Consider the following 22260-nt stretch of genomic DNA (forward strand, 5'->3'; position numbering starts at 1 on the left):
GAGGAGAACAAATGAGACTGTGGTGGTATAAAAGAGATTAAATTTAACCCTTTAGCAGCAAATCAACAGATACTATCTAAGCCTGATAAATTAAGAAATAGTAGTATATAGTATTTATTTAAGAATCTGGAGGCAAAATAAAAAATAAAAACAACAAAAGGAGATGAAATTAACTAGTCCCAAGCACTAACAATGAAGGTTAGGGGAGGATGAGGCAGAGAATTGTTGTTATCCAACAGGGTAACATAGGTAAGATTTGATATTTTAGGTATATATATATATATATTTTTTTAAATTAAAGATAAAAATTAACACATTATGGGGGTGGGTGTGAAAGCGATACACTTATTTCAATCATATATATGATCAAAATGTATACTTTTGATATGTACCTATAAGGCATGTGTGTGTGTATATATATAAATATAATTTTTTTAGCGATGGTGTTTCACTCGTCACCCAGACTGGAGTGCAGCAGTATAATCATAGCTCACTGTATCCTCAAATTCCTAGGCTCAAGGGATCCTCCTGCCTCAGTCTCCTGAGAAGGTAGGACTACTAGCATGTGCCACCACACCTGGCTGATTTTTGTATATTTTTGTAGAAATATGATCTTGCTATGTTGCCCAGGTTGGTCTCAAACCTCCAGCCTGAAGTGATCCTCCTGTCTCAGCCTCCCAAAGTGCCAGGATTATAGGTGTGAGCCGCTGTATCCTTCCTAGATTATATATTTTGAGGGCAGGAACTATGAATTTTCCTCTCTGTTGATATGGTTTGACTGTGTTCCCATCGAAATCTCATTTTGAATTGTAGTTCCCATAATCCCCAATGTGTCATGGGAGGGACACAGTGTAAAATAATTGAATCATGGGGCAGGTTTTTCTCATGCTGTTCTCATGAAAGTGAGTAAGTCTCATGAGATCTGACAGTTTCATAAATGGCAGTTCCCCTGCACATGCCCTCTTCCCTGCCACCATGTAAGATGTGCCTTTCCTCCTCCTTCACCTTCTGCCATGTTGGTGAGGCCTCCCCAGCCACGCAGAACTGTGAGTTAATTAAACCTCTTTCTTTTATAAAGTATCCAGTGATGAGATTTGGCTGTGGCCCCACCCAAATCTTAACTTGAATTGTAACTCCCACAATTCCGATGTGTTGTGGGAGGGACCTAGTGAGAGGTGGTTGGATTATGGGGGTGGGTCTTTCCCATGCTGTTCTCGTGGTGGTGAGTGGGTCTCATGAGATCTGATGGTTTTAAAAGTGGGTGTTTCCCTATACAAGCTCTCTTCTCTTGTCTGCTGCCAAGTGAGGCATGCTTTTCACCTTCTGCCATGATTGTGAGGCCTCCCTAGCCACACGGAACTGTAAGTCCATTAAACCTCTTTCTTTCATAAATGGCTCACTAAGGTATGTCTTTATCAGCAGCATGAAAACGAACTAATACTGTAAATTGGTGCCAGTACAGTAGGGCACTGCTGAAAAGATACCCGAAAATGTGGAAATGACTTTGGAACTGGGTATCAGGCAGGAGATAGAACAGTTTGGAGGGCTCAGAAGGAGACAGGAAAATGAGGGAAAGTTTGAAACTTCCTAGAGACCTGTTGAATAGCTTTGAACAAAATGCTGATAATGATATGGACAATGAAATCCAGGCTGAGATGGTCTCAGATAGAGATGAGGAACTTTTTGGGAACTAAAACAAAGGTGACTCTTGTTATGTTTCAGCAAAGAGACTGGCAGCATTTTGCCCCTGCCCTAGAGATTTGTAATTTTGAACTTGAGAGAGATGATTTAGGGTATCTGGTGGAAGAAATCTCTAAGCAGCAAAGCATTAAAGAGGTAACTTGGGTGCTGTTAAAAGAATTCAGTTTTAAAAAACAGAACATAAAAGTTTGGAAAATTTGCAGCAGACCATGCAATAGAAAAGTAAATCCCATTATCTGAGAAATTCAAGCCAGCTGCAGAAATTTGCATAAGTAATGAGGAGCCAAAAGTTAATTACCAAGACAATGGGTAAATTGTCTCCAGGGCACATCAGAGACCTTTGCAGCAGCCCCTACCATCAAAGGCCCAGAGGTTTAGGAGGAAAAAGTGGTTTTGCGGGCCAGGCCCAGGGTCCCCATGCTGTGTGCAGCCTAGGGACTTGGTGCCCTGTGTCCCAGCTGCTCCAGCTATTGCTGAAAGGGACCAACGTAGAGCTTAGGTCATCGCTTCAGAGGCTGCAAGCCTCAAGTATTGGCAGCTTCCACGTGTTGTTGAGCCTGCCAGTGCACAGAAGTCAAGAATTGGGATTTGGGAACCTCCACCTATATTTCAGAGGATGTATGGAAATGCCTGGATGTTCTAGGCAGAAGTTTGCTACAGGGGTGGGGCTCTCATGGAGAGCCTCTGCTGGTCAGTGCAGAAGGAAAATGTGGAGGCAGAGCCCCCACGCAGCATCCCCACTGGGGCACTGCCCAGTGGAACTGTGAGAAGAGGGCCACCATCCTCCAAACCCCAGAATGATAGACCCATCAACAGCTTGCACTGTGCACTTGGAAGGGCCACAGACACTCAATGTCAGCAGCCCATGAAAGCAGCTGGGAGGGAGGCTATACCCTGCAAAGCCACAGGGGTGGAGCTGCCCCAGACCATGGGAAGCCACCTCTTGCATTAGTGTGACCTGGGTGTGAGATATGGAGTCAAAGGAGATCATTTTGGAGCTTAAAGATTTGACTTCCCTGCTGGATTTCAGACTTGCATGGGGCCTGTTAGTCCCTCTGTTTTGGCCAATTTCTCCCTTTGGAATGGCTGTATTTACCCAATGGCTGTACACCCATTCTATCTAGAAAGTAACTAACTTGCTTTTGATTTTACAGGCTCATAGGCAGAAGGGACTTGCCTTGTCTCAGATGAGACTTTGGACTGTGGACTTTTGAGTTAATGCTGAAATGAGTTAAGACTTTCAGGGACTGTTGGGAAGGCATGATTGATTTTGAAATGTGAGGACATGAGATTTGGGAGGGGCCAGGGGTGGAATGACGTGGTTTGGCTGAATCCTCACCGAAATCTTATCTTGAATTATAACTCCCACAATTCCCATGTGTTGTGGGAGACACCTGGTGGGAGGTAGTTGGATCATGGGGCAGGCCCTTCCTGTGTTGTTCCCATGGTGGTGAGTGGGTCTCATGAGATTTGATGGTTTTAAAAATGGGAGTTTCCCTGCACTCTTCTCTTGTCTCTAAATGGAACTGTAATGGAGCTTCTCTTGTCTGTAATGGAACTGTAAATCCATTAAACCTCTTTCTTTCATAAATTGCCCAGTCTCAGGTATATCTTTATCAGCAGCATGAAAATGGACTAATACACCCAGTCTCACATATGTCCTTAAACCAGCATGAGAATGGACTAATATATGTATTCTTCAGAGCCTATATAAGCAGTGTCTAATTGTCTTGGCTCAGGCTGCTATGATAAAATGCCACAAACCAGGTAGTTTAAAGAACAGAAATTTATTTTCTCATAGTTTTGGAGGCTGCAGATCTAAAATTAGAATGCCAGCATAGTTGGGTCCTGGTGAAGGCTCCGTTTTTGGCTTGCCAATTGCTGCCTTCTCACTGAATTGTCACATGGTAGAGAGAGAGAGAGCACATACAAGAGATTACTCTCTGGTGTCTCATTTTATAAGGGCACTAATCCCAATATTAGGGCCCCACACTCACAAGTTCACCTAACCCTAATACCTCCTCAATGTTCCATTTCCAAATAACATTACATTGGGGGTTAGGGCTTTAACATATGAATGAGGGACACAAATATGCAGTCCATAACACTAAAAAACAATAGGAGTTCTATAAATGGATGCTGAAATATAAAAATGCTGAAGTTCCTTCACTCAAGCATTGGCTTCCAAACTAGATGTTGAGTAATTCCTATTACCCTGGCTTGGGTCCTAATTTTGTGTCTGAATCTCCAGATTTTCTAATCATTTTTTGAGCTAATTGATATTCAGCTCAAAATCCTCATGTAGCTCCAATAGTTAGTTTCTATTGCAACCCAGTACTCTGACTGATATATCTTATAAAGTACCAGTCAAATCAGAAAATGCCAATAAAACTTGCTGCTATTCAGTAGTCATTACATCTCAGGAGATTTACTGAAGTTCAAATAACCAAATGGATATGACAGTTACTTACTTTCCAACATTTTCCTTCATCTCATCCCATCCCTCCACTGGGCATATATTTGGCTTCCAAAGCTCCACATGCCCATATTTTTTCCTCCTTCACAGATGAATTAAAAATGCTCATTTCTCCACAAAGCTATTTCTGAACGTTTCTCTTTTTCTTTGAACTTTCATAACTCTTTAACTAACATCTATATAGAACATTTCCCATGCTACTCTGTGGGGCAATTATTCATGCACATAATTCCTGAGGATAGGAATTATAAAGTATGTACATGAATTTTAAAAATATACCTATGGAACACTTCATAAATGTGAAAATAAAGTGATTGTGTTTTTTTAAATTAACCTGCACATGAAAATCGTCAGATTTACTGTAAATCACAAAAGCCATCCCTAAAAAACATTGCAAAATTCCAATACACAGATTGTATCATCAGTTCTTCAGTACACAGGTTGTATCACCAGTTCTTTCAGGCCGGATGATAGAGTAAAAAGGGAATAAAGGGCTTAAAAGTGAATATGTGGGTTCAAATTTTAATTCATCACCTACTCAAGACTACCACTGAGTATTAGCTTTTATCTCTGAAAATTAGATCATATATAGGGTTATCATCATTTTGTTGGAAAGTGTAAAAAAAAGAAGTGTAACTTGTCTAGAAGACAGTAGAGAAAGAGTAAATGTTAGCTAATTCCCTTCAATATTTTCGAAAGTATAATAATATTTACAAAAGGCCAATTTGATCAAATAAAAAGCACCAAGTTATAGCATTATGGTGGGACTTAGATATTATTTAGCCCAAGGATGTATTAGTCAGAACTCCTTGCTTTGTTTCAATAGAACCAGATGAAGAAAATGTGTAAAAAGAAAAAAAAAAGTAGAATCTATTTACTCATTTAACAGATATTCACAAAGCACCTCTGTAGGCCAGGGACTGTGTGAGACTTCGGAATACCACAGTAGTAAGACAAACATGTTCTTTGTGTTAAGGTAAGTTATAGCCCAACTCTCAAAGGAAATCAAAGTCAGGGTACAGGCAGGCCTCAGCAATTGCTTAGAATTAGATTTGAAAGACATTTTGGTCCTTGATGGCATGTCCTATTTTTCATCTCTTCTTGTGTATTTTTTCATTCTTAAGTCTGCAGATCAAATTTTCCATTTTCCAAAACACACCATACTACTTATAATTCTGAAGTTTATAAACTACTATCTACAGATTCCCTCTCTCAATCTCCCCTTGTAGCAGAATCTGGTTGGCTAAGCTGGAGTCAGGAATGTTTTGCTCCAATCACCCATGAAAATGGGAAGCAGAGTTATGGTACACAATTTGGAACAGACTCAGTCCTGTGGATTTTGGATTGAAAAAGAAAGGAGTTCTTTGTGGTATGAGCAGGTACAACCACATAACTTTTATGCAAAGTATTTGAACTTCAAAATAGTAATTAACTTTCTGAAGGTCATGCAATTTGGCAATGGTGAAGCCCAGGAAGAAACTCACATTGTTTAAATCCTAATTCAGTCCTCTTTCAACTTTGTTAGCACTGGAACAAGAAGTACCCTCTCTGTTGGACATTTTCAGCTACCAATTAACACTAGCCTAACTTGATAGTAGGTGCTGAATGAGATACTAAATAATTGTAAAACATAGTACACATTCAGATGTAACTAATGTTTGTCAGGCACTGTGGTTTGATTCCTTCACATACATTTTATCTAGGAGCTTCCAATATGTTTGGTGGTATTCAGGGCCACACTATGTAAATGCAAGGGATAATGTAATCAAAAGTGAATATTTATAGTGCTTACTTTACTCTTGGAAGAAAATTATAAAAGGAATCACCAGGAACCAGAATAATTGCAATAAGCTTTAAGGAAAAGGTAAAATTTCACCTGGGTATTGAAGAGTGGCTAAGTTTAGTGCAGTGATAGAGGAGAATGAGGGGGTTATAGGCAGGGAATATTTCTGAGCAATGGTGCAGAGGTGAGAATGGGCGTATTTGGGGGGCTATGGTGAAGGGAAATTTGAAGGATTATAATTGAACAAAGCAGAAACATTCTGGTGAAAATTTTTGACTTAAGAGTTCCAGAATTTAAAATTATAAAATAGGTAACACACACACACACAAGTACACACATGCATGCACACACACTCACTTGTTTTATAATTTTTGGTGTTTAGCTAGTTGAATGCAGTGTGCTCTTGCCAGCTCCTTGTGGTTTTCCAAAGTTTTGTACGTATTAAAAACTCCAAGTTTCTAAAAGCTCCAAGATGTTATTGGAAACATGTGGCAATATAAATGGCTGGAACTGCAAAGTGTGCAGCCTTTTCAACCTATGTATGGGCTAAAAATAGAGTAAACTGATTTTCAGACAAAACACTACTACTTACCATGAAAGTAAGGAGGAGTAAGCATATCTTTATATACCAGCTGTGTAAATTATAGCTAAGACAGAACTTCAGTCTTGGACAAGAGGGAAAAAAATCAATATTAATCGACTCATACTTGTAATGGAAGGATGTGGTCATATAAAGTATTACTGGCTAGCACAGGATCACAGTCTGAGTTTGAAGACAGATGCTATATGTTTGCTATGGAAACAATAGACCGTAACATTGTATTTGATATGGAAAAATCAATCACAGTGTTAGCAGCTAGAAACTGCTCTACTTTGAGGTGAGAATACAAAGTACCTCAAGCAGTTGTTAAACAGAAGAGGTTTCATGATTATTTAATAACTGGAGAGACCAAACCAATTAAAATATCATCTGTCAATACTTTTTCTAGGATTTGTTTTTAGGAATAACAAATATTATCTCAAATCTATTATCTTGACCTAAATGACGACAATAGAGAAGTAAAAACCATCAGGACCAAATTTACATTTTCCAGCAGGAAGTGGTTTCAGATTTTATTTGGAGCTGGAAAAGGCCAAAGTTCCTTCAGGCATTTTTCTGGAATCTATCAGATAAAACTTTAGGCTTACAAAGGTTTGGCAGTGTGGATCTGAATCATCAAATAACAACCAGAGTGTACAAAGCCTGCAGGCTTCAGGAATCTGTTATGAATTCATCTCTGGCTGCGACCACACACATGTGGTGAAATGGTACTCTACTGGAAGGATTCAGACATTTAATTCCCAATAGCTCATGCAGAAGCCATTGAGTATATTCAGTGCAGCTGGAAAATAGGCAGCCTTAGCCAGGAAAAGTGAGAGCTGAAGCTGGAAAGAGAGGTTGAGGCATTGAATACCTTCCTAAGGAGTCTACACTTAAAATCTAACAAGGCAAAGAAGAATTCCCTCAGATTTTAAAATAAAGAAATTGTTCAAGCAAAAGTATATTTTAGAAAAATAGCCATGGTGACAATATGGACGATAAATATAGGGAGAAGAATCTGGAAACAGGAACTGTGTAGGAGTCTACAGCAATTTGCAAAATGTTTGATTTTAAGCAAGGACAGTTATTTTTGAAGAGAAGAAGGCAAAATTGGGGGTAGAAGAGAGTAGATAGAAAGGATTAATGTAGGCTAAAGAGGAAGGAATTGAAAATATTATAACATGGAAGTTTTTCCTTGTGAGTCTCATTAGCTATTAAGATCTCCAAAGGATTTGGGAAGACACAATAATGAGAACCATTGCCAACAAATCTTATATTTTAGAGATTCAACATTAACTCTAACAATGTACGTTGATGAGCATTGAGGGGAGAAAGTGTTAGGTTTATTTGACTTTTGCTTTAAATCCATGCTCGCCTTTTTACTGGCCTTTAAATCTGGAAATATTGCTTGACATGACTGAGCTTCATTCCTTTAGCAACTTTAAAAATTGGAAAATAATATCTGACATTGTGATTGTGAAAACAAAGTGATATAATTAGTCACATGACCACCTTGTATTAAAGTAGATGTTAAGTAAATAGAACTAATATTAGTATTTTTAAAACTTCTAATTATAAAAAATAAATAATATATTGAATGAAACTTTGTAAAAAACTATGTGATTTAAAAATTCTCTAAACATCAATAATTTATCTTAAAGAGAATGATTTTGACACTTAAGAAAAAATTATTTTTTCTGTGTATGCTGTATTAATATCCAAAAAGTATATAAAGTAAATAAATTCACAGCAGCTATTTTCAGAGTACAGTTAGAAAACAGAACTGTCTTCTTGTGTATGAAATTATTGACAATATGTAATATGAGGTCCAGTTGTTTAATCCCCCATAAGTGACTTCTATTGTCCAGATGCCAATGGAATCTTATGGAAACAGCTAGGCCCTCAAATTCAGGAATGTTCAGAAATCTCAGATAGTTTCAGATGTTATCTCCCTTGTTTCATGTTTATGGCTATTTGCAGAAAAATGAAACAAAAAAAGAAAAGACATTTTCTCTATTCGTATACCTCCCTTACTTTTATGTCTATGACCAAGAAACTTTTTGGCATTAGGAAGCAGGCTTTCTAATATTATTTATTGTTAAAAGAAGAGCTGTCAGTTCCCAAATACAGCATAAGAAAACATATTTATCAACCACTCTTCATGCATTCTTTTTCTTCTCTTTTTCCTGATTCTGATTTTTCTCCTAACTCAACTTGGCTGAGAAGAAGTACACTATACTCCATAAAATAATTCGAGCTCTGCAGAAGATGTGAGAGGTATATAGGTTTATAACTACTTCCTTATTCTCCCCTCTAGCAAACATGTATAGACCTTAAATCTTACACTTGAAATCAGAGCTCGTTCTAAAATAAATACCACTTGTCAATTTTTTCTGGTAATATCTCTACTTCAACATTTTTATAAATACAGATCAATTGAAACTATTTCTTACCCTAGAATATAATAGGGGATTTCTGTGAGCACTTTAATGCTTTCTCTGCTAAATCTAATACATCTTATTGTATAGCATATGCAAAAATTAGTTTGGTAAACTTCAACCCTCCCAAACTTATCTAGAATTGTGCTAGCATATATTACAGAATAATTAATTACAGTGTATTGCCTATGCATAGTACTATGTCTTCTGCATAGCATTATGTAGACACTTCAAAAATATTTTAATTATTAAGAGGAGAGTGAAGTATAAGGTAGTCACATAATCTTAAGCAAATTGCTTACTATTCTTGCCTAAATTTTCTTGTCTATAAAACAGGGGTAATAATAACACCTATCCTAATGGTAAGTCTGAAATTAAATGAGATGATGCATATAAAGTGCTTAGAATAGCATGTAAGTGCTTTCTAAATATTAAATAAATAGTAAGTGCTTAATAAATATTAACTTTAACTATTATCTAGATCACTACTCTCTGATAGAAAGATAATGTAACCCACATATATAATGTAAAATTTTCTAGTAGCTATATAAAAAATGTAAAAAAGAAAAGAAATCAGATAATTTTGGTAATATATTAACCTAATACATTAAAAATATTACATCAATATGTGATTAACATAAAAATTGTTGGACATTTGGGTTGGTTCCATATTCTCACTCATAGGTGGGAATTGAACAATGAGATCACATGGACACAGGAAGGGGAATATCACACTCTGGGGACTGTTGTGGGGTGGGGGGAGGGGGGAGGGATAGCATTGGGAGATATACCTAATGCTAGATGACGAGTTAGTGGGTGCAGCGCACCAGCATGGCACATGTATACATATGTAACTAACCTGCACAATGTGCACATGTACCCTAAAACTTAAAGTATAATAAAAACAAAAACAAAAACAAAAAAAACATATGATTTGGGAAATGTATGCTCTTTTTCCCACATTCTGGAATTGGAATTTGTGGTGACATATTTTGAACAATTAATGCTCCTAGAAGATCCTGTTACAAACTTAGAACAAAATAATAAATGGGTTATTACAAAAAAAAATTGTTAATGAGATATGTTACATTCTCTTTTTCATACTACACTTACACAATTTTGTGTATATTTTACACTTAAAGTACATCCCAATTCAAACTGGCCACATTTCAAGTGATCAATTACTACATGTGGCTTATGACTTCTACTTCAGACAGGACCAATCTAGATGCTTATTAAATTTAGATATGAGGGACATGTAACTCTAAGAGAGCCGTTTCTTTATAAATGGTTGCACAAACCTCAAAAAGAAGAAAAGGAAAAAGAAGACAAACAAGCTTTAGGGAATGTATTAGTATCAGGGTCCTGGTATTTTCTTATTAAGTGACCTTAGTAAATACTGTGTTTCGAGTAAGTAAATAACACAAATATTGTTTGAATTTAGAAAAAGTAATTATCACTGCACTTTTTAGAAAAGTATGAAGTCTGCTATTATTTTAGAAAAAGTACATTCTTAAACTGGTAAACATAAATGGAATTCTGGAGTTAGCTTGGTTCTTAGGGAGTTAAAAAGACCCACATGGTGTTCAAAACGTTCTTAAAATATTTTTAAGAAAATGTGCTTTTGTTCTCACTGTGCTAAAGTACAAAAGCTCTCCTGAGGCACACCCTGGGCTTACCAGCTCAAGGCACTCTCTTAGGCAGTTAAAAAAAGAAAACCCCTACCTTCTCCTTGCTACATGAGCTGATTTCACAAGCCCTTTACACGCTCTATTTACTATTCATTTTCATCTTTGAGAGAGAAACTTGAAATATTTAATCACAGGATATTATTCTTTTAAAATGCTTGTTAAGCCAAGGATTTGGTAACTGGCAGAAAAAAAGTGGCTGCAACAGTCAGTTTAATTATTATCCCTGAAATTGCATTTTAAAATATTTTAATAATTAAAGAAGTTTTTGGAAAACCAAGCAAAGAACTAAGAGAATAAAGAGGCTCAAAAAATCCAAAGTAAGTCTGTCCGGTTGTATGTGTGTACACACACTTAATTCTTACATAAAGCCCAACAACATTAATCATGTCTGTAAAATGATAACCACAACGACAGCTCTCGCTCTGCAGTCAGCCATACAAGGAAGCAGTTTCCAGCTATAACCCTCTACCATGAGCAAATAACTGACGAGCAGCGGTCCTTTTGTCAGATCCTGACAACTGAATCAATAAAAAGACACAGCAAAAGTTCAATCAGAACAGACACCACTAATACGACTGGCCTTTGGGGACCCACAGAAGCGTGGAACTGCTTTTCCTTGTTAATTTCTCTTCACTATCCCTTGGGGTTATCACCTTCTCTGGCCCCTGTTAATTAAAAACTGCCTCCTACTAAAGTTCCTTGGCAGGCATTTCCCTCGTGTCAGCCTATTCTGCTGACTGCTAACAGAGGAAGAAATGAAGGAGGGAGTGTTATGAAGCTGAGAATGTCACGATGCCAAAATCCTGCTCCTGTTCTCCCAGAAGACTGTGTGTATAATCAAATTTTTTATAGACTCATTTATAATAGTGGACTAACAAAAAATATCTAAGAACAATTAAAGATAATACTATATCAAAGTCAAACATTAGTTGATAGCTATGTAGGCAAATCAGTAAGAGGTAGACAGTCTTGTCATACTATATTTTGGTTTAGCCTTATTTTGGAATTTGTTGAATTTAAGGAATTTTAATTACACATATATGTTTCTATTTGGTTACTGAAGATAACACTCACATTTTTGCACTCTTTCTCTTCCCATAACAGAGACAAACTTACTCCTACCTCTTTGCCAATTCCCAATTAACATCAAGATTGACCTTAAGGACCAGGTTACTTTTTATCTGTGTAAAAGCCTATAAGAAGAAATTTTTAGATTTAAAAAATGGCAGCTAGGTCCTTTTAACTATGTCAATGACAAACATGAATTATCTATAAGGCTAGGTGGTCACATTATTCCAAATTGAATATCTGATTAAACATGCTTTTATTTTGTACTAAAAATATAGTAATACATTTACACAATACAGAACTACATACAGTAAAAAATAAAAGTCTCCTGGTACATCAAGATTCTCCCAATCCTCTTGCCATCATTATTACCAGCTTTTAGATTTTTGTTTACATTTATAAGCACACACATATAAATATATAATATTGTCTCATTACTTTTTTTAAAGTTTAAAAAAAGTAAAAATATTTTAATAACTGAAGAGGATTCCAGAATATGAATGAGTTGAAATTAATACAAATCATTCCCAAAGAAGAAATATTTAGTTCTGTCTAAATTTTTGCTCAAAAAAATTTGCTATGGTGACCAGCATTTCACAAATGCCTTTAAAACGTGTTTTAAAAATGATTTATGTACGTGGTAAACATTCAAATAGTTTTTCAGTGTGGACAATCCCTGTCTCTCTCAATAGGGAAAGTCATTCTCAGCAGTTTCTTCTGAATTTTTCCAGGGAGGCTGTGCTTTCAAGTGTGTATTTGAATAAATGCATTATATATATATGTATATAAATGTATAAACACATATACACACATACACACATATACACATACATTTTTTGATGCACAAGTGATACCATACACACTGTTCTACAAACTTGCTTCATTTTATTTATATGGGGAAAAATTGTTACAAATCAGCCCATATGGATTTCCTGTATTCATATTTATGTAACTTTGAAGGGGTAATATATTCATTGCTCAAATACATATAAGAAAAAATATAAAATGTTTTTGTGTGTAATATATAAGAATGTATTGTTTTTATTTCTTTTAATAATTTTTAATATTTTTATGTTTTTTATTTTTTATTGTTTTTTAAATTTTTTAGTCATTACTTATATAACACAACCATAACATATATCTTTTTTATTATTATACTTTTGTTATCATACTTTTTTATTATTATACTTTTTATTATTACACCAAGGTTATGGCTGGAAACTGCTTCCTTGCATGGCTGACTGCAGAGCAAGAGCTGTTGTTGTGGTTACCATTTAACAGACATGATGAATGTTGTTGGGCTTTATGTAAGAATTATTATATTTTATATTTATACTTTTATTATTATACTTTATTATTATATATTATACTTTAATATAATACTTTTATTATTATACTTTAAGTTCTAGGGTACAGGTGAACAACATGCAGGTTTGTTACACAGGTATACATATGTCATGTTGGTTTGCTGCACCCAACATACATCTTTTTTTTACTACTTGCCTTTTTGACGTAATATGTTCTGGAACTATGCATATATAGACTGATTTTATTCTGTTGAATTGCTAAGTAGTATTTCCTAATATGTATTCACTAAAATTCACAATAATTCACTGAATGAACATGTGATTTTCCTTTTATTTTTCATATTACAAAGAATAATTCAATAAAATATTTATAGATATATATATAATATATATATTATATATATATCTTTACATAAAATACCAAGTATTTTTTCCAGTTACTTCCAAAGCCAAATTTGGAAGGCAGACATTGACATATATTAAAATTTAAAAAATACTGCACAACTATTATTCAGAAAGGCCTTAACAATTCTCCTCACACTAGCAATGTAAAGGTCACCAATTTCCTCATACTTTCTCCAACAATGGATATTATTATTCATTTAAATATTCTGCTTGTTGTAATTTGCAGGACTTCACTTAGTACCTGGGCTATTTAATCTGTTATATAATCTCAGCTGTATAATCCCTTGCAGATTTATAAACATCTGTTTTTCTATTAATATCTAGAATAAATCTCATTCTCCACCTCCTACCCAATAACACAAGATATAATAAGCCAACACTTCACAATCTTTCACCAGTATTACTTGCAACCCATCACTATTCCAGAATTATCTTGGATTTTTATTCCAAATTGTTATGGTCTTTATTACTTATAAATATTTTCTATGCTTTTAAATTCACCATTGTTCTTTGACTTATGTTCCCTAAATTATTAGTATTATTTTGTTGAAGTATTATTGATAATATTTTCAGAAAGAGGTTATGACTGGTAAGTTTACTGAGTTTGTAGATGTTCAAAAGATGCTTTAATCTCACAATTGAGTTTTTTTTATATTAGAGATAGAGTATAGATTAAAATACCTTTCTTGGAGTGACACTAGCAAGATTGTAGACTTGGAAGCTCCAAGCTCTCACTGCCATCATTGAAACATCAAGTAAATAACTATAGATGGACTACAGTAGTTCTATGGGAGCTTAGGAAACTAGTCAAGGATCTACAAAACCTAAGTGAACACCCAATCAGGAAAAAGCTACAGTCAAAATGGTAGAACATTTTATGATGGTTTTAGTCATGCTTACTCCATTCCTTCCCTGGAGCAGCATGGCCTGTCAGAAGGAACTTCTTTTTAACATTCTGGCCTTTTGTGGGTTGCCTGAGGGACTGATTTCTGTATCATCTGACTCACAGCTGAGATAAAATGTTGGGCATAGTTTGCACTGAAGCCAGAGAATACTGTAGCAGGTGCTGTGGCATAGGAAAACTGCCGGAAGACTGCAGACCTACAGATGCCTGAAGGCAAGAGATTATAGGCAGAATAATATGATAGAATATATAAGGCTTCAAGATGTAGGGTGAGACTTTTTGAAAAATTAAGAGATGTAAAGACAGCCCTGTAAAAGGGACAATTGAGAAAAAGTACACACATGGCATCAGAAAATTTGCATGCCCAGAAAAGGCTTGAGAAGACTTTAAGTCTTCATGTTAGACTAATTAATTAAGATCTTCCTCCCTTTCCATAGAACCAGTCTGCAAAAACTGGGTGAGTCCCTCTCAACACCCACAAAGCCCCAATTTTAAACAAAAGATCACAGGAATACCAGGAAACATGGAAACATGGCCCATTAAAGGAAACAAAATAAATCTATAAATACAACCCTAATGAAACACAGGATTCTAACTTGACAAATTATTTAAAATGATTGTCCTAAATATACTCATCAAACTAAAAGAGAACATAGACAACTAAGCAAAATTAGAAAAACAATTTATAAATGAAATAGGAAGATCAACAAAGAGAGAAATTATGAAAAAGATCCAAACAGGCAATTTGAAACTAAAAAAATACAATAACTGAATTTAAAATTGTACTTAGAAGGATTCAACTTTGGGCTTAATTAGGCAGAAGAATCAATGGACTTGAGGAAAAATTATTTGAAATTATCAAGTCCAAGGAGCAAAATAACAATAATAAAGAATATAAACAGAGCCTGAGCGACTTATGGAACACTGTCAAGCAGACAAATAGATATATTACAAGAATTCCAGAGAGAGAAGACAGAAAGATAGAGGCAGAGAGTTTCTTTGATAAAATAATGGCTGAAACCCTCCAAAATTTGAGAAAAATAATCATTATACAAAAAAAAAAGCTCATCAAATCCCAAGTAGGATAAACTGAAAGAGACTTACAACAACACACATTATAATCAAACTTTCAAAACTCAAGCACAAAGAGAATCTTGGAAGAAACAAGAAAAAAGAAATTCATCACATAGAGGGAAGCTTTTATATGATTTTCAGTGGATTTTTTAGCAGAAACATTACCAGTCAGAAGGCAGTGGAATTACATATTTAATGGGCTAAAAGAAAAAATGTTGGCAACTAAGAACACTATAGCTGACAAACTTGTTCTTCAGAAATGGAGAAGAATGTAAGGCATTCCTAGATAAACAAAATTTGTGGGAGTTTGTTACTACTAGACCTTCCCTGCAAGAAATGTTGAAGGGAATTCTTCAAGTTGAAATGATGCTAGACAATAACTGGAACCCATATGAAAATATAAATTTTTCTGGTGAAAATAGATATTTGGGAAAATATAGAAATGTGGATTATTATAATTTGGGTTCATAGTCTATTTTTAATTCTTTTATAGAATTTAAAAGAGAAAATCATTTTAAAAAACTACAGTGTTAATGAGTACATAATATGTAAAGATGTAATTTGTGACATCAAAATATAAAGGGAGCAGAGCTGTAAAGAAATAGTAGAGTTTCGGATTGAAATCAAAGTTTAAAACAGTTATAACTTTAAGCTGTTTTATGTAATCCCCATGATAAACACAAAGAAAACATCTGTAGAATATACACAAAAGAAAATGAGAATGGAGTCACATTTTGTCACTATTAAAAAATCAACTAAACAAAAAGGAAAGATGTAAGGGAGGAAATGAGGGACAAACAAAGTCAAAAAGCAAGAAAAACAATGATCAAAATGGTGGTAGTCTTTGTCTCTATCAGTAAATATGTTAAATAAGAATGGAGTAAACTCCTCAATCAGAAAATGTAGATTGGCTGAATGAATGATAAAACAGAATTTCCCTATGTGCTATCTACAAGAGACTCATTTTAGATCTAAGATATACATAGATTGAAATTGAAAGCCTTGAAAAAGATATTTCTGTGCAAATAGTAACCAAAATAGAACATGGGATGGCTACCTTAATGTCAAACAAAATATGTTTTAGCTCAAAAACTATTACAGGAGACGAAGAAGGACATTGTATAATGATAAAAGGGTCAATTTTCCAAGAAGATGTAACATTTATAAACACAGATACACTAAACATAAGAACTTCTAAATATATGCAGCAAACATTCACTGAATTGATGGGAGAAATAGAAAGATCTATAATAATAGTAGGAGACTTCAATACCTCACTTTCAATAATGAATAGTACAACCAGACAGATGATCAATAAAGGAATAGAGGACTTAACACTAGAAAATAATCGGATCTAACTGACATATACTGAATACTCCACCCATCAACAGCAGAATATGCATTTTTCTCAAACGTGTATTTTGCTGTTGATGGATGGAGTGTTAGAACATTTTCCAGAATAGACTATATGTTGTGCTACAAAACAAGTGTTAATAAATGTAAAAAGATTGTAATTATACATTTTTTTCTGATCACAATGAAATGAAACTAGAAATCAGTAGCAATTACAAATTAAAAGATCCACAAATATGTGGAAATTATACAACCCGTTCTTAGACAACCAATCAGTTAAAAAAAATCATAAGGGAAATCATAAAATGTCTGGAGACCAGTGAAAATAAAATCACAACATGGGATTATGGGAAGCAGTTAAACTTTGCTAAGTGGAAAATTTATAGTTTACTTAACATTTTTTAAAAAGTGAAAGCAATAAATGACCTAACTTTACACCTTAAGAAACTAGAAAATTAGACTCAAAACTCAAATCTATAATGAAGAAATAAGTCCAAAGCTAGTAGAAGGAAAAAATAATAAAAATTAGGGTACAGAAAAACAAAAATAATATATTTCTTGAGCTTATTCTATAGTATTTCCCATTATTTTCTATATATGGTATTGTATAAGAATCATCTGATGCCATGTTAAATCCCTTTTCTTTGAAAATAAACTTTATTTTCTTTCCCCACTTTTCTGAAAGAATCTAGGATATCTTGATGTTTCTCTTCTATTCTGTTGATTTTCTTCAAATACCTTGGTTGCATATTCATATATGTAAAAAAAGTTAAAGGCTGAATTGTATATATGGTGGATATGGATTTTCTCGGCAGCTGTTTGTGTTATTTACCCAGTATGCCTCTGTTGTGACCAGGATGTCTATCCCAAACTGCTTTCAAAGTGGTGCGGCCTACTGATTACTTGAATTTAAAGTTTGGGGGTCTAAAACAAGCAGATATTTTTTCTCCTCACTAGCTGCCAAAAGAGGAATACATTTCCTCTGGCAGTGAGGAAATCTAGTTCATTTTTGTTTTCAAAAGAATTGTCTTTTTTTCCCCCATTCAGGTCTGCATTGGTGGTCTCTGTTACCTCAAAATCTGCTTTGCTTTTCTTGCAGGCGATAACACTAATACTAGGTACCCTCCCCACCCAGGGAAGTCATATCCTACAGAGTGTGGCTCTCAAATTTCAGCTTGAATTCAAATGCTCAATGCGGAATTGGATATGTAGATTGCTGTACTACTCCTGTAGTTTACTTCTGAGGATGTTTTAAGCTATATGTTCTTTAATATTCTTATCTCATTTGTTTAATAAACCTGGTTCACCAGTAGCATTGGAAAATAATTTCTAGTACTAAAGATAATTTATTGCTTTATTATGTGTCATTTTAAGGGTGTTGAGGTAATAACGGAAGTAAGTACATGGGCTAAGTTTAAAATCCTGGTCAAGTCTGGTAAACTTGCTGTTTAGGAACTTACTATGAATTGAGAGAGAAAAGCTAGTGGATTCAATCTCATGTATAGCTGCAAACATGATTTGTCTGGACAAATGCCTTACAAATCTAAATGAAGCAGAATACTTTATGTGATATGGGTATATAACTATGATCTAGCTAACATACCAAAAATGTTTTCTTCATCACTAGCAAAAATTTTCAAAAATATCTGTAAACTATAATTTTCTAAGGTACTGGTAGAAACATATCTTTGTGCAAATTAATAATATATTGGTACTGACAATATAAATGTGAATGTCTCAAAATTTATAGTCATACTTCAGATATGCAGAAAATAAATTTTATTTTGCTATAATTCGATTTGCATATAAGGCTCAAGTACTCATCTGTAGAGGGAAGGCAGAGGTGTTTTTGTGTACTGGAGTGTGGGTAGACTATTAATATTACTCATTAAAAGCAATGTGCTCATTTCTGATTAGCCACTTAACTATTTTGGTAAGTATTTCACCTTTTAAGATTTCTACTCATTCTTATTTTTTTCTTCTAGCAGGTATTTCTGTGCAGGGGGAATTCATTTATTCATTCCTTTATTCAGTCAACTAGTATTAATTGAAAGTTGTTATATGTCAGACACTAAAGGTATACATGTGAAGGAGACCCACAATGCTTTGCCCTCACAGAGTTGCATTCTAGATAGAAGATACACACACACACACAAAACGGGCACATAAATACACAATAGAATTTTAGATAATAATCAACACTATGAAGAAAATAAAACAGGGTAAAGGGATAGAGAGGATGGTAAAGGAGACTATTTTAGAAAGAATGTTTTGGGAAAAATCTCTAAGAAGAAAATTTTTAAGCAGAGATTTGAATGAAGTGAGAGTATATAGCTGTGAAAATCTGAGGGAAGAGCATTTTCAGCAACAGAAACAACCTGCAAAGACCCCAGTAGAAATGACCTTCTCATGCTTGAGGAAGAACAAAAAAGTAGTGTGGCTATAGTAGGCTTAGAGTAGTAGCGGATGGGGTTGGAGGGATTAGTAGTGACCAAATCACATCGAGCTGAAAGTTACACCAAGTTGTTAGGGATAACTATCTGATTTCAGGCTGAAGTGTCCTACTTGGCCTCCAGAGTGGCAGCTTGTCTCTCTGCCCTCAACTACTCTCCCTCTGGATTACCTCAGCACAGAATACACACTGTGACAGGCTCAGCATCAGCTCCCACCAACACTGCTGATAATCTGAGATTTGCTTCTGTCTACCATGTCGTCATAGTCCCTGCTCTGGGAAATCTACCTTCAGATCTTGGGAATCAACTGGGGATTTCTTCCTCCCTTCACTCTGGTAGCCATAGATAGTTTTCCTTTATTTACTCTAAATCTTGCTGAAACAAAGAAAGACTTGTAGTCATCTCAAGCCCTCTTGGTCTAGGAACATTTGCCCTTTCCTGAAGCCTCCATAGTACTGCTGAGTCCTCTCACCATTATGGGTAGAAAGCAGACCTTAAGCCCTTTCTGCCTTAGAGACTCAAACGCCATATAGTTAACCCCCTTTCCCGAAATCATCACCTTTCCCACTGCCTGCCAGGATTTCCACTGCAAAGAGAGGCAGAGTTGGGCTCTGTCAAAGGCTCTCAGCCTTGCCTGATCCTGATGGCCCCCCTTTCACTCTTCCTCTTAGCATCTCATCTAATTCTTACTTCATTCTGTGAGGGGAGAAAGTGCTTTCATTCCTCCTGTCTTTCTCCTTTACTACTTTATGTTTAGTTTTTATAAACTACGTTCTTACTTCACCAGACTTTGGTTCTTGAGATCAAAGATGATTTTTATGTTTTATTTTGGAATCCAGAAAGTTTTTCTCAAGTTCCTGGCTCTTGGACTAAAAAGTGTGCATTTCATCCCTTTCTTTCTTTCTTTGGTTGGGTTTTTTTTTAACACTGCTGTAATAAAAAAAAAACCTCTCAATTCAAAGCTGGGCAAGAGCAATGATTGATTTGTTTTCAACTGTGCCAGTTCTTATTCTGAGGACAATGTGTAGAGAAAGCTGTCACTGATCCATGACTATCACTGATCTGTGACTGTTAGGGGAAGGTATGGGGGAAAAAAATCACATAGCTTAAACATTAGCCATCTACATATAGAAACTTTCCAGTGAATGTTTCCCCTTCAATAAACAGATGGATGGATGGACAGACAGATGGATGGATAGATATATGGATGGATAGATAGATAGATAAGATAGAAACACAGCCAGTCAGATGATATTAGAAATGGAAAAGGGAAGAGGATGGGGATACAACTCACATTTTTAAAGCATTTATACACACAAGGATACTAGTGGATAATTATCATTATCTTTATGTCTCAGTTGAAAATTGAGGCTCAAAGATGTTAAACAGCTTGCCAAAGGTCACACTGGAAATAGATGATAAAATTAAGACCAAAGCCTTTGTCATTGTCGTATCACAGTATGTATCAAATTAAACAATGTATATTCAGGATAATGTGGTAGATAAGTAGACAGCTAAATATAAGCCTTTTGGGTACTGAGAGAATTTTTAAAGAAAATATAAGTACTTCTTAAAATAAAATGTGTTGATAGGAAGATATCTGTGAATAATAATAATATTTGCCTGTTGACATTAGCTGAAATTGGATGTTTGGTTCCAACATACATAAATTGTTATCATCATCAGACTTTTGTATACTTCAATAGGCTAGCTTCTCACCTTTAATGTAGAGAGCTTTTCTGTAGCCTTTCCACCAGCCCTAGACCTGATATCCAAATAATGCTTTATTGGATACCAATGGAGATTCGGGATGTCTTAGCGGTTAACCACATTACACTGGGATCGGGGTCAAGAAAGCAGAATGGGGTTCAGTGTCATCCCCAAGATTAGAAAAGGCAAATCCTTGAGGCAGAGAACAGGTTGACCAAATACAAAGTCCAAATCCAAAGGGCAGGAGCAATGCTAAAAATACAATTTGGGTTTGAGGCAGAAGATAGGCAGAAACTAGATTAAAAGTCAGTTTTACTACTCCAAAGTATGGGCTCTGGGTACCATGACTATAGGTACTAATTTTCCAAAGTTACTTGCCTGTTGTCCCAGCGTGATAATTAATTGTTCTGCTTTCTTTCTCAAAAGTGTCCTGGTTTACGGGAACTGTAGTGGCTCCTGGATTGGAGGCAATTCTATAATCACCATATCCCTTCATGACCAGAAGCCATGTAGGAGCATTTGCAAATATTCTAATTGCTTGGGGTTGCAAGTTGAGTAGAAAGTCCAGGGATGACTTATAGTGCCTGGCTATGTTGGACTCTCAGATAGTATTAAAATAGTAGTGAAAGCAGCAACAATGACACAGTAACTATAACACAATTATTCGCATTTGTAATATGGAAATTAGGCTGTCTCATACTTAGCTTCTATTTAGTATCTCTCTCATTTATTACATTTGTGTGCATAGCTGTTTGTACTACTATAATAAATGATTTTTGAGGTCAGTGACTCTGGCTTGTTCACCACAGAATCTTTCAATTTTTAGCATAAATCTTTGCACATTGTAGGTATTCAATAACAGTAATAAAATAACATCTTAACTATTCAGGCTAAAGAAAGTCCTCAGAGCTATACCGATTTTTAGATCAAACAGCTAGTGCTTGCTCTGTTTCTTTTTACCCATACACAACTGTCGTAGAGAAATAATAAGTTGTCCATAGCTACTGTTTGGGAGATTGCATCATTGACTCTATTTTATAGATGAGGAATCTGAGGGTCAGAGATTTTATATAATTTTGCTTATGATAACCCAGGAATGTACTCACAGATCTGAGCTTTGAGCTCCAAATATTCTGTTGCAAAGTTAAACCTTTATCTAATGCACTGCCAATACATGTTGGAATATCTATGTAAATGATTTTTTTAAATCTGTCTGGGGAAATCTGATGATGAATTTCATACTTTTTCAATCTACTAGTACTGTAGTATTCATAGTCTCCCTTTGCATAAAATTTATACTAGACTCTCTTCTTTAAA

The sequence above is a fragment of the Pan troglodytes genome, chromosome 4 (genome assembly GCF_028858775.2).
Source record: "Pan troglodytes isolate AG18354 chromosome 4, NHGRI_mPanTro3-v2.0_pri, whole genome shotgun sequence".
Taxonomy (NCBI): domain Eukaryota; kingdom Metazoa; phylum Chordata; class Mammalia; order Primates; family Hominidae; genus Pan; species Pan troglodytes.